At 34.6% G+C, this 14,446-nt stretch overlaps 1 protein-coding gene and 1 long non-coding RNA gene across 4 annotated transcripts in view; one reads left to right on the forward strand and one right to left on the reverse strand.

Annotated features, from left to right (window-relative positions):
* Positions 1-1,100: 1,100 nt before the first annotated feature.
* LOC105279639 lies at positions 1,101-4,970 on the reverse strand. The gene is made up of 2 exons (XR_893982.3): positions 4,474-4,970; positions 1,101-4,402 (listed from the first exon to the last, which is right to left on the reverse strand). It is a non-coding gene; the product is annotated as an uncharacterized LOC105279639 (long non-coding RNA).
* A 1,268-nt stretch (positions 4,971-6,238) lies between these two features.
* The window catches only part of LOC105279638, a 32,018-nt gene continuing 23,810 nt past the window's right edge, over positions 6,239-14,446 (forward strand). For 2 of the 3 annotated variants that reach the window (XM_026972262.1, XM_020031748.2), the window contains exon 1: positions 6,240-6,569. The gene's annotated coding sequence lies outside the window, so the exon portion shown is untranslated. Of the gene's footprint in view, positions 6,570-9,928; positions 9,977-14,446 lie in introns of all 3 variants that reach the window. The other variant, XM_026972263.1, reaches the window with a different exon arrangement.

The following is a 14,446-nucleotide window of genomic DNA, read 5'->3' on the forward strand; positions in this document are numbered from 1 at the left end:
ATTCATGAAAACTTGATCGACGCTACTCAAACTCACCGGTGGCGTCGCACTAAAACTTTCTCACAGCACATAAATCACAGTCGAGATCGTCATTGAGAAATGACAATGAGACGGGTCAAAGGCTAAAGACACAGGATTCGCTCGTGAATGGATCCTAATAATTATAACAAAGACACACACAAAGTGGCACGGCTTTCCTCGTCACCCAGGGGGTACTGTGCCCAGACGCGTTCCCGTTTTTTTACATGGCGGGGATCCCCAGGAGGCCTACACCATGCCACACGTTCTAAGACGTATGGAGAATTGAGAATTTGTGAAAACAGAAGAGCTACCGATGCTTATTATCATCGGTATCACTTTCTTGTACGATAATCAATTAGATTGTTAATCAATTGTTCGTAGATGTGCACAAGCCTCATAAAAACGTTCATATTTCTGATAGAGTTTATTAATCGCTCATAAACGATGTCGGCAGCACCACATGTAAAGACATTTCTCTTCACAAAAAGATTATAACAATTGATATAAAGAATTCTTCCCGTTTGATGGATTAATGAAAAGTAAGTCAAAAATGTCCTTCTCTAATAAAGTTATATCGACGTACAAAACTTTAAATATATCAGTCTAAATCTTTTTGTCGAGTATATATTGTAGTTTCTTCGAAAATGTTATAATGCAATCCAAAATAAGAATATCTTATAATATTTTGTGTTATATATTTACAAAATTGTGATATTTTGATATAGGTCTATAAAACAATATTATATATTTATAATTGTCTAGACCTGTAACTATTAAACATAAAAATTTATTACGTACGCGCTTTTAGAAATAATTTTAGACTTGGTAAAACAAAATTCTCTAATGCAATCGAGTAAAGCCACCATTTTGCAATTTCATGATTTTAACGTTTTTAATTTTTATAACAAATTACTATAACAAAACATTACTTATTTATAAAAATCTTCTAATTACATAATACATCATATCTATAGCATATAAATGGAGGATTAATCACACTGATCATACTAGCAGAAATGCTGTATGTTGTACCCTTCACGCCGATCTGTCAATATAACTTGATGAAAGTTTTCAATTGATTTTTTTTCCTTTTTATACCATATCTCTATTATCAAACACTTTCATTTCGATAAACGAATTGTCGATATGCGATCGATATTTAAGCTGCCGACAGCGTTCATAGTATTATAGAAGAAATTAACAAACGAAGGAAAAACATTGTATTACTGTAGAACTTACGTTACTCTATAACTGATAAATTTCATAATGGTGTACCTTATAAGTACTTATATACCCAGTGGTTAATACCTTTCCGATGTTATCTGACGTACAGGCCAATTCTAGACGCAGTCGAGCCGATAACGCGGATCGGAGTTAAAGGTCCGTGTGGTCCACGATAAACCGATCACCGAGAACTCAGGAGGCGCACACGCTACCGGAACAGCGCCTTATATATCCTGGAAGTTATTGATCATCCCTTCGCGGTCGGGTCAGGTCGGTCGTGCCGTTCGGTGCACGTGCGCAGATTCTTTCTGCCGAACGCTGCGCCAGAGCGCATCCTTTTGTTATTTCTGATAATTCGAGTCTATACTCGACATTTCTAGATAAGAAAATCAAACCATCATTATAAAATTTATTAAATATGTTTTATATATATTTATAAATTGTAACTGTTTTTAGAAAACTATGAGAATTAAGTTTCGGTAAATTTAATATATAGTTTTCGATTTTATACATATGAACATACCGTATATATCAGAAATATCTTTTCTTTTAAATTCTCGTTTTATTACTTTTGTTTTATATAGATATCATTTTATACAGTTCAAAGGTCTGGCTCTCAATAGAATTGTACTTATCCTCGTGTTGAAATGTTGCCGACTTAGTAACGTTTCAATTTAGAAAACACGAGTGTCTGAGGGAAATCTAAAGAACATCTGAGATATCTAGAAAAGAAGGCCTGGGAGATTAGAACGTCTGTTAGATGTCTGCTAAACTTTCACGTTGTTGGGAAGCGAGCATAATTGTGATCATTTAAAACGAATGCCCGAGTTATATTGTGCTTGTCCTCAGTTCGTATCTCAGGTTTCACATAATTGAAACTCTTGTAGAACTGTCATGTTTACGTCTTTTTCTATAATAGCCAGATATATTATAACATTACAAGAATGATCTCATTGTCTGATTTTCATTAATGTTATTGCTAGCATTTTTATAATTGTTGAGTGTCTATATTTCATTATTTTCTATTATTGTTAATTGTATTACAGTTTAATCTTACTTCATTTTAATTTTCCAGTAATATTAAATAAAAATTTAATAAAAGTTTTTTTATAAAAGTTTTTATTAATAATATTGTTCAATATAAAATTGCAGTAAAGTGTCAGTTTTAAATACTCTCTACGTTTTGTATACCAATACGTATATATAACACAATACAAAAAGGTATTGATTGCAACACTTAACAGTAACTAATTTGATGCTATTAAAGCGCATATAATATAATACGTCGTCAATCGCTACAATAGTAACTACTACTGACGCGTTATTAATTTTCTTATATTCCTCATTACCCTCCTTCCTCCCTCATTACTTGCCTTCTCTTTTGTCTGTCCCTACATTCCTCCCAGTCTATTTCTTTCTTAGCTTCTTTCTGTCAATATTAATTAATTAAGAAAACTTGACATTGCTCTTAAAAATTTATATTACTGCGCGATAAATATTTGAGATTAAGAGGATATGAAGTCATTTATAATAAACAATTTCCAATGGTTAGCAACAACAAGCTAAAGCATACATAGCAGTAGCTGTTTCATCCGCAAATCTAACACTCGTAATTGTTTCGGTAAGTGATTCATAACATTGTGAGCAATGTGATTGCCATTTCGTCAAATATAAGTTCATATTCTACATTCTATTTTTATAAAAATAAGATTTCGTATATCTTAAAAAATCAGACATCTTTACCAATATGTCAGACTTCAATTTGAAATCTTTGTCTTTGTCTGTAAAAAGGATAACGGGTATACCTTGATGAAGAACTTGTTCATAATGATTGCTTCCATAAAGTAACGTTAATTGTTAAGCACGCAGTTTCGTATTTAATGCATGTTTAACTTGCATTCTATATCTATATATTTAGTGTTGAAATACTAAATCTAACTTAATATTAAAATACTAAATCCGACTTAGTGTCGAAATACTAAATTTGACTTAGCGTCACATATTGTATTTCTATTTCAATTTAGTTTAGTTTAAACATAGATTTAAACTTAACATCTATATTGAATACATGTAGCTAAAGACGGTCGTAGGACTTAAAGAACTTGCAATTAAAAGACTGAATACTTGGAATACACACACACACACACACACACACACACATTTCATTCTTAAAATACACAATCATTATCCTATACTCTTAAATCTCTACGAGATTTTGCTTGGCTCATCAGTGACACCTTTGGACACCTGCTCTCGTTTGACTGAATTAGCATAGCGCGAACAAATCCTGTCAATCTTTGGGCGATCCAATCGACTTGGAGAGGACGCCATGTATCATAATGCACGCTGTACATTAAATCAACTTTTACTTCTTCTTTTGTACATAATTTACGTTGTTATTTGATTTTCGTTAAATAGTCTATTATATAAATAATGGAACCTTCTTGTCTTTATCATTATTCACTTTTTCCTATAATGATTTATAAGAATTATATGTTTCATCGCTTTTATTTTCTTTTGCATTCTTATCATGTGCCGTTTTGGTTTTTTTATATTTTTCATTTCGTTCTCTTTTTTCAGATTCAGCAGTATGTTACAGTATATTATAATACATACGTATCATCGATACGTTTTGTCGTACATTCCACCATGTCATTTTCCAGTAATTGTTTAGTAAAAATCTACAGCTTTTATAATATCACTTGTTGCATTACTTTCTGAAATTTCATTTACTCCGTAATATTCTTTATTTTATTACTTTTAAAATCACCAGTGTTTGGCTACAACATATTGAGTCTACGTTTATACAGCAATCTGATTTAATAACCATCATATAAGTGATGTTACACACAAAGATTTATAGCGTTAGTGTAACATTATTATCACTGGCGCAATAACATTGGCGCAAAGCACTGTAACACCAGTAGTTGGCATAGAAATTGGCACAATGAGTATATATAGTTTTATCTCTTTTCATGATTTTTATGTATCTATAGATATTCATTTCAGTCCTTCTTTAGCATGCATGCATGTTTCTTTGATACCTTATTTATGCTTATGGTTATATTGTTTTAGAAAAACACGAAATGTTATCAGGATCCTAATTTTAATTTTCGATTTCGCATTTCTGTTCCCACATTTTTTGGCAAAAGTGCCCCTGTAAGATAAAAAATACATATGTCTATATGCATTGTATAATAATCAGAAATTACTGAACTCATTACTTACCTTAACCTTACAAAGATATGAATTATTTGTCGCTATCCACTTTTTACAACTGTTTTGTTAGACATTTTGTTCCCACGGAGCCCGACGTTGCGGAACTCTGGCCAATGCTTTCTGCAAATAGTGTAACCTTTTTTGCAGAACTATTACAAAGGTCGCGGTACATCCATCTATTTTTTTGCATACTTTCACTTTGCAGTTTGCACACACTTCAAATCTCAAAGATTACTATTTTACTGGCACCTCTGGGCAGCACTGGGTGAGATCCGATTGATCTCGTCGCTAATTGGTCGATTTAATATAAGAATGTCTGATTGGCTGGTCCAGTAGAAAAATCCTATGCACTGGTCGCTGTGAATGGCTGTAGTCAATTGGGTCCCACGTCGTGGGACGCTCTCGCTGGCTCTCGCACTCGATAGATAGCATTGCATCGTCATGCACATGTGTTTAGAGTAAGATGTGATGCATATTCTGTCTTTATCGCAGAATTTTGTCAAAACTTGAGCTGTCCAGACTCTTATTATAGAAACTCTTTACTATCTCCGGCAAGTAGATATATATAGGATTATTTATTTCATTTCTTCAAATAAATATCAAATTTCTCCAATATTTTGTTAATTACAGTGAAAAATATAGAAAATTCGATTTTCTATTCGCTAAGAATTTTAAATGTGAAATTTTTTGCCATAGTTTGCTTGTAATAGTTGAGAAATATGTGTAATTTTTAATTTTGCAATGTAGAATTTCTAATTAATCAAGGATGTAGAAATGAAACAGATCGATTTCAACATTCTATTATATTATACCGATTATTAAACAATTATTTTAAAAAAGACAGACTTGATTATCAAAAGTGTGTGATAAGATTCACTGCGAACGACCGCTAGCTTTACAGTGAAGTATATCGGGTTGCATATCAAACGGCTCACACGATTCAACTGTGGAAAATATGTCAAGTACGTAGATTGCTCCGAAAGGTTTCGCAAGATGACATTTTTTCAGGAAAACCGGTTATGTTTAGTCCTGTTGCGCTTTGAAAATCGTATGGTTAATGCTATGAGTGGTACACAAGAATTTGCCTGCCGACTGTCTTTGAAAAACTTGAAATTTGATCTTCGGTCAAAATCGTCTTGCACGATAACGAGTCGTCGCGCAATGTAGAGAAGACAAAAGAGTTTTTGGCCACTACCCGTGTACAATTACTGACTCATTACAATTCCGACCTGGCACCCTGTGACTTTTTCCTATTCTCATACATCAGGAATAAAGTGCATGGTTTGAAATTTAATATGGCAGACGGTGGAGGTGTTCGAAAATCTGGTGTCTGAGGTGCCCCCAGAAAGATGGAGAAAATATTTCATCGAATGGAAAAGTTATTAATTGTAACGAAGAAACAATAAAGTCAATGTCAGAAATTAATTATATGGTTTTAGGCGATTTTACGGACACTTTCAGAGCAGACTCTTAGATTGAGAATATATTAGATAGATGGAGAAAATATTAGAAAATGATTGTGAACATTTGAAAGATTTATTATATTTTCTTTTAATAAAGGCTTAATATCGGAGGATATGGAAGGGGGCAACAACGAACCGGTCCAGGGCACGTCGAACGGCACGCGCTGGAAACGGACGAGATGCACAAAAGACACGGGGCCACATCGGGTCGACTTCGGAATGGAACTGGGAATGAAAGGCTTGCACATAGTGCGGGTGGGGAGTAACTGGATGCCAGACACACGGTACATGTTCGTGTGTGTCGGTGCAAGTGCCGGTGACTGTACACCAGCCCGACCGGAGACTCGGAGAGGAGTTGGTCAGTCAGTCAGTTACTCGACAGTCGGCGAGTCGCTCTCGGTTGCGTTGCGCCATCGCACGGTTGCTTCATTGTCCTCTTTTCTTTTCTTTCATCTTCCTTTTTTTTCTCTTCTTCTCTCTCATTCTGTGCGGTGCTTCAATTTGGTGATCCGGAGATCTGATCGCAAGGATTTGCTGCCACGCCGTTCGCCAACGGAATTCGGAATATCGGAGTTTCCAGAGTGCTGCGAAAACTGCGGAATGCGCCACGCCGGGTGTGCGCGTCTCTAAAGACTTGAGAAGGTGAGGACTATTTGTTCGTGTCACTGATCAGTAAAAGCACTTTTTCTCGGTTTTCTTTGAAAGAAAAATATTATACTTTGATATTTGAGAAAGGAAGAGTTTGAGGCAGATCGAGTCTGGCATTTTTGTAAGATCCGCTTGCGATATGAGGTCACATCTAAAGCGGATCATGCGGACCGTGCATTTGATCCATTCTGGTAGGATACGTATGTCAGTGACCGCCAATGTTTAAGTGAATACTCGAGATACTCTAGATTGTTTCTGCATAACTTTTTAATTGAAATTGGGTTATTGCAGATAAGCTCATCTGAGATAAATACTTGGAAAGAGAATTATAACTCGCGTTTTACTTCCTTGTCTCTTCCTCTCTATTCTGATTGCGCTTCGCGGTATGATCCAGGGCAAATACGAGATAGCATGTTCATGACGCGCCCGCAAATTGTGTACTCGTGGAATTTCATCGGAATACTACACTTGTCGATGTAGTTATCGTCACTTATCGCTAAAATTGTCGTTTCTGTATGTACGGTGTGCATGCACAATTATCATAATATGAAACAAAAAAGATACAAAACTGCTGTGAAATAATATATCTTTTGTGAGACATAGAATACAATACTCTCTTTCTGTGTGCATGTGTGTTGCGCGTGCTCGCGCGCGCATGTATATGTATAGAATTAAAGATAAAAGACAAGAAATATACATGTACATTTTAACAACGCAATTTTTCAAAGTTACAATATTTTTATTGTATGTATACAATTAATTAGGTAAAACTTTATTTATTTAAATTCTCAATTTTTAATACATTTCTTATCAACATTTACAGTTAATTAAAGAGAAAGAGAAACTTATAAAGAATCAAGATTGAATATATTCTGTACGTATAAATGATTGTTATTCTACATGTGCCTAATTCTTTACCTAAATATATTCTTTCGAAAGTTTTACATAACTGTATATAAGCGCATGATGAGAACAAAGAAACCTTTGAAAGCCTTCCTCTAATATTAATGAGTATTTTTGGAATTCAATATTCCGTAACAGATTTGTTAATTCTTATGTACGTTAAAGTTATATAATAAAATATAATACATATAAAACAACATATATAAGAATATAATAAAATATCAATTATATATATATATATATATATATATATATATATATATTTGTGTATAATAAAAATAAATAAGATTATCTTTATCAATAGTTTAAGTATAACAGAGAAACTGCGAATAATGAAATATTTAAATTTTCCAAAACTCTGCTCATGCATATGATAATTAATCCGAGTCCAGTCTTTTTACAGATATGAATCTCCTTAGATTTTCACTTTAGATATATTTGCCTCGACTTCTTATCCGCTTTCGCAAGCGCATTTTTTCTCAGACTGTTACATGTTGTCTGTCGTTGTGATAAAGTATCCGGTTAATGTAATACGGTGTGATAAAACTTGCAGCTTCTACTTTCGAGCAAACTGCGTCATGCACGCGATAGTCAATGCGCACGTGTGCTTGGATTCATGCACGAATAAATCCCTAAATTGCTCTTGCGTTCAAAGATACGTTTTGTTTTGCCACTACGTCATTTTCTCCTACGATATATGTATGTATAAATTCCTTTTATAAAACGACCTGAAACTTTCAAAATTATTATTCTTTCGTACGCGCTTTGTTACGCGCACATACATACACAAGTACGCACGCGCATTGATGTCAAAATAGTTCAACTGCTGTTTGTTATATATTATAGAAATTTATAATCTATATAAATTTTTTAAAACTGCTGAAACTATTATAATATCATATCCAAGATTGTGTCCGTCGAATTACTGACTTTCATTAATCTGTCCAGCGTTTATAATTAACGTACGTGTATCTATTAAATAAGACTTTTTTTAACACTAATCGAACAAATATCTAAAATTTTTTCTATATTCTCTATACGATCCGAGATTCGGCGAGAGGCACCACGTATCACGTATGTACAAGTAAACCCATACAATAAGCGAGACTGATCATTGGACGCAGTAATTATAACTGACACTGGTTTGCGTCACGTTATGGATATCGTGCTGCGAGATTTTCTCATATGCGATGCATATGATCAGCGATACTACCACGTTGTTTGCCATTCTATCGCGATATCAACCAGAATGCCAAGTTTCACGTTACTGAATAACGCTACATAAGACACACTTCTAACTTCTACGTATACAGAAATTTCGACACCTTGATTCAGCGTGTCCATCCGATTCACGAACGTTCTTCGTGAGAGACCTCGAAATTGATCGATACGTAATGCTTATGGTTATTACTATTTCTCTTCTATCTTAATCAACGGAAATCATTTGTATCTCTAATCGCAAAAGCGTGACTGCGCGATGGATTTGTACAGTCAGAGAAAAAGTTTCACTTGCTTGCCTAAGATTTCATCATTATTGCAATGAACGTTCAATGTCTTGTACTAACATTTTATAATACTTACGAATATTTAAAACAAATCCGTACATATCTCCGTATCGCGACATCGCGAGCAAAGCCGGTTTGGATTTTACGACTGGCAAATCGCGAACTCGCGAATCGCACGTATGAAATTCGGATTTTCGAGGTGTTCGAGAAGAAAAAATTGTATATTGCCGAACGATATCACAATTAGTATCGTTAAAATAATTAATAATACATTTGCTCACGTCTTTTTCAGACTTTCTATATAATTAGTGCAAAATGTGAGCGGCAGTGAGAGCGAGTGATTTATAGTTGAAGATAAGAGCGATCGGCCGCAGAATCCTCTTTCCAGAGGGCGGGAGATCTCGCGTGGTGGTTCGGAAAAAAGGTAGCTTCGCTCCTCTCGCTTTAACGCGAACGCATCGAACCTAATTCGTCGATTTATCTTGGATGTATCAATTAAGAGGCGAAAAGCGCAAGTGCCAACGAGTCCTGATTCTATCGCGAATTTTCAGCTCGAAGTAAAAATACGTATGCATATCCTTGCAATGCACGCTCCATTGCACACATCCCTCGCCGAGATTTTCTACTCATCATCAGGGAACGCCCCGGAACTGGGTGCGTAGAAAGTTCGCATCGTTTATCATTGTTATTAACGCCGTGTCCATGTACCACAATGGAGATAGTGAAACCAGAAAATCTCGTGCCAAGTTAATGAGTTTGCTAATATTTATTCAGGTAAACATCTACTATAGATTCAGGTATAGAAACTTAAAGCATCGAAATGTAAGATAAAATTGCATGCTGGATATGGAGCATCAAAAATTTTAAGGCCTGTTTCAGCAGACAAATCTCTTCTTTCACAGCTAATTTGAATTGTCTCTTACATTTCTTTATCTTTGTGCGTAGAACATGATGTCTCAATCTGTCAAGCGCGTGTCTACAACCTAATACCGTGTGAGTAATAAAAAATTCGATAAATATCATAAATTAATGAAATTCTAGTCATTAGCAAAATCAAAAATCGATTTAATTGTATTGCAACTGATATACATTTATTTGCATCGATTCAACATCTTTCCTGCATAAATATTATAATTCATATCACACTCTGCGAATTATTGCATCTACGTTTGTTTTAATTGTATAACGATTATCACAATATTTAGCAGCGGGAGAATTAAATAGAACGGAAGGACTCTTGCGCATGATTGTATTGTTTCCTTACGACTCGTAGCTTGTTAAAGACGATACGTGAGAGATACTCGTACATGGAACAGAGAAGAGAACGACCGCATACTGCATCGTCCAGCATCAATGAATGAAAGCTGGCACAACGGGATGTTGGCAGAGGTTTGAAGCTTTCAATTATGAAGAGGGAAACGCCCGTCTGGCGCGACACTTAAACGTTTATTTTCCACAAATGCGTGCTCTTACCATAACGGTTATTTGCTGTGGAAAGCCTTAATAGCGTACAAATAAAGAAATAAAGAAGTGCGTAAATCAAAATTTTAACTATAGAAACAAATGGGCAATCGAGTATTCATCAAAGACTTGAGCAATCAAGCGTCTATAATGCCATCAATTCTTCTTTGCATGTTCTTTTCGCTTTTGCATCGAAGTAAGGCATCCTCACGATGCTTTTCCCCTGTGATGCAACATTCGATGGATCATTCTGCGCTCCACTAAACGGCAACGGTATTCCGATTTCGCAGCCAGACGATTAGGCGAAACAGATCGTCCGTTTCTAACGTAGCATTGATCAACGTTCTCCCTGGCTGGATTATTGAGTTCGTGGCACAACAACTTTATCAGATTAACGACACCGTATGCGTGTGTTAATTGCCCAAGTAGGACAAACGCGCGCGGTATTAGCCGTGAAAGTCACATAATTGAATAATTACGTAGATCAAATCAACTCTCCCGAAGTGACGAAACTTCTGTTTGATCATTGCTCTTCGCGAACGAATGATGTTTCGCAAGAACGTGACGCATGTTTGCGTCTATCAATGATTAAACTTTCGATCGAGTGCTTCGTAAGTTGCATGTAACGTTGCATGTAATGCACTGTATAAACGCGATATCTCTTTTCGGTAATGAGAATTATTTCACTTCAAACTCTCAGATGAATGTAATGATGATTTTTTATCAAAACGTGACAAATCTGCTAGATCGTCAATGAAAAATGTACAATCCTTTTTATTGTACATTTTGTATTTTATGTGTTTCTCAAACAATATTTGATGTTAAAATATTGAGATACTAAAAACATTGAAAAATTTCTGGTGTCAAAAATAATAAATAATACTACTACTAATAATATTAATAATAAATAAATATAATAATACTAATAGAAACTAAACTCTTAAAGTAGTGCTGTTTGTAACATATCTCAGAAATTTATTAAGAAACTTTTTTTTCTTTTACAGTTTCTCGACGATGTTAGTAAAGTGTTGAATTCTTTTCTTTAAGTGCATCGATTGGGCGTCAGAAATAAGCTGCAGCCGTGGTACATGGGAACGATTCTCGATGTGGAAAAGAATACGAGATGCATTTCGAGTTTAGATTCTAAGTTTAGAAGTCGGGCTCTGTTCTTACAAAACTTTTCAGTTGGACGCTTTAAGAGCGAAGCATTTCAGATGCACGCGAGGCGATTATCTAAACATGCGAACATACTTTTGAACTGAATCAGCGAAAATGTCACTGATTTAGTATGAGTTAGTAACGTATAATTCCATGAAATCCTTAATGATTTTCAGTTAATCATTAAAAATCAATCAATCAATCAGGATTTCGGTAATCTTCAGTGAAAACATTACAGTATAGAGATAATTTTACTGAAAATAAAATAATAAATACGCAAAACTTTTTTAACAGAAGTTGAGATTAATTTTGTTTTAGACTTTTATTTTAGATTTCGCAGATTTCGTTGTACAGCTAAATCTCGATTTACTTGATTCTTTAATTGGAGAGTCAAATAAAAGAACGTCGCGTAAAGGAAATTCTCGGCAAGGAAATATAGCGAGAGAAGCACGTGGGAGAGCGAGTGAAAGCAGTTTTTCGCCGCGGTCTCAACGAACACCCTTGTCGATTGAGCGATACTGTTAAAGATAACGAGTGAGCGAACACACGGCACAATAAATAATCGTTCACAGAGTGCAGTGTTTTCCAAATGGAAACGCTACTACCGGAACCGCCTCACCGCGGCTTCCGTAAAGTACAGCTTACAAGTAAAATAATTTTTCGCTTATTACGCGTGAGAAAATCGCCATTATAATGATGAATGTTACCCTCAAGACTTTACTTGTTCTTCAACATAATTTCAGTTGCTTTTTTATCAAAAAGTGTTATATTTTTTTATTTTTTGAATATTTAAATGGTTTTAAGTTTTTTATGTTAATAATATAATAATTTTGAATATATATAAACTTTTTAAATTTTTTTACGTTATTAATAAGAATTTTTAAATAAGAACTTCATTTCTATTTTGCTTTGTTTATAATTATTTTAATTCTTATGTTTATAAATTATTATACTCTTTATATTCCTTTTTGCCTTACAGGATTTGTTTTGCTTTATTTTCTTGTTACTGATATTATTTATTGCTTATAGTCGGAATATTGCTCTCTCGTGGTTGTCATTTCATTTGTTTTCAACCTCCTTTACTAACGATCTACTTTTTCTGCTCCATATAGAGTAGTTTCGAGGCTTTACGTGGTCGTAGCAAATTAAATGGGAAACACTGCTCCATGAGCAAACTAATAGCGCATGAATGCGCGAACCTGTGAATGTTCCCCCAGTTCCGTGCCTTCGTTAGTGTCAATGTCGCGAATACGAAAGTGGAGACCTTGCGTTGTCGGCTCCACAAAACGCGCCCGCAAGACTTTCGCTTATTTCACCGTGATCGAATACGAATGAATTAGCCCGCATCGCACCTAATTAATGCGCGTGACCGCTGATTTAATGAACGCCCACTGAATATCAAGTGAACGAGTTATTGAGCTGCTTCGCAAATTTCATTCATTAGTGTTGCCAACTAAGTTTGAAAGTCTTCAACAAATATTTAATTTGAATAGATTTAAATTTAATTATTTTTAATTCATTTTACATTTCTAAAAAGATTCATATTTACTTAGATTACTTTATTTAATATATATATATATATATATTAGATATGAAAAATTAATTAGTTGCCTTTTTGAAGAAATGGAGCCTGTATTACAAAAAAGAAAATAATAAACATGTCAATTTTCGAAATGTTCGCCATTTTCAGGATCAGAGATTTCAAGTTAGACTCACGTAAGGTTCTCGCATTCGCGTCTCTTCAACAAGTAATACCGAACGGTCCGACATGTAGCGGAACTTTGCCCTGTACACATTCTCCAGTGCTGATCTCCAGTTGCGAATCTTTTGCCACGAATGTCACGTGAAGCAGCGTGTGCTCTCACATAGTTGTAAAGCACGAGTATTCACAAATACGCATATAAATACACTTCCTCGTCCTCTCGGCACAATTGCACTACGTAATTTTGTAATATTATATGCTCGCACATTTCCTCGTGTATCTTCACTCAAATCCAAATTGTGATAATGCGATAATGACTGGTTTGCAAAATTCGAAAGAAAATTACATGGTTAAATCCCAACTAAAAATAAAAATATACTTACACTCACAATTATCAAAATTATTTAAACTTTCACTTTACACGTAAAACTAAAATCGTTCTCTTCATGGCAATGTTAACACAAAATATTTTTGAGATATCCTAATGTATTTTCAAGCTTATTTTAAATATATTTAATTATATAAAAGCTCTTATTTCTTTTAGATATTTTATATTACTTTATTTATATATTTATATATCAGCTCTTATTAGGTTTATTTTTATTTTTTATGTTTACATAATGATATAATATAATAATTTTTGAAAATATATCATAATATCATAATTTTTGTATATCAGTTCCAACCTTAGTACCAATTACTAATAACTTCTACATTAAATCTTAGATAAATAATTGATTCGATAAGAATGCTGAATGATTTCCTAAGAATTACTAAATCTAATTTCCTTACACGTTTCCTTATCGTGTGGAAAATAAAGAAACTTGTGAAGGTGCTACGATGCATTAGATCCATCGTATGATGTCTCTCTCGCTTTCACATGAACAGATCTAAAAGGATCTAGAAGCGAGTTATCTGCGGTGTGCGGCATCCTTTCGACGGTTCATTGTCCCCTGTGACCGAAATCGAAGTTCCGATATCGCTTGTAATTTCGTGCCGCGTGAAAAGAAGACAAGCGTGCGATCGGAACGCGTTCATGGTAAATGAACGAGAGAAAGAGAAGGCATTGACCTTTTTGGCAGCTCGCGCTCGCAAGACGCGCATGCGCGCGTGCACGCAAGTGCGTAAATACGCACGTGCTA

This window comes from Ooceraea biroi, chromosome 9, assembly GCF_003672135.1.
Source record: "Ooceraea biroi isolate clonal line C1 chromosome 9, Obir_v5.4, whole genome shotgun sequence".
In the NCBI taxonomy this organism is placed as follows: Eukaryota; Metazoa; Arthropoda; class Insecta; order Hymenoptera; family Formicidae; genus Ooceraea; species Ooceraea biroi.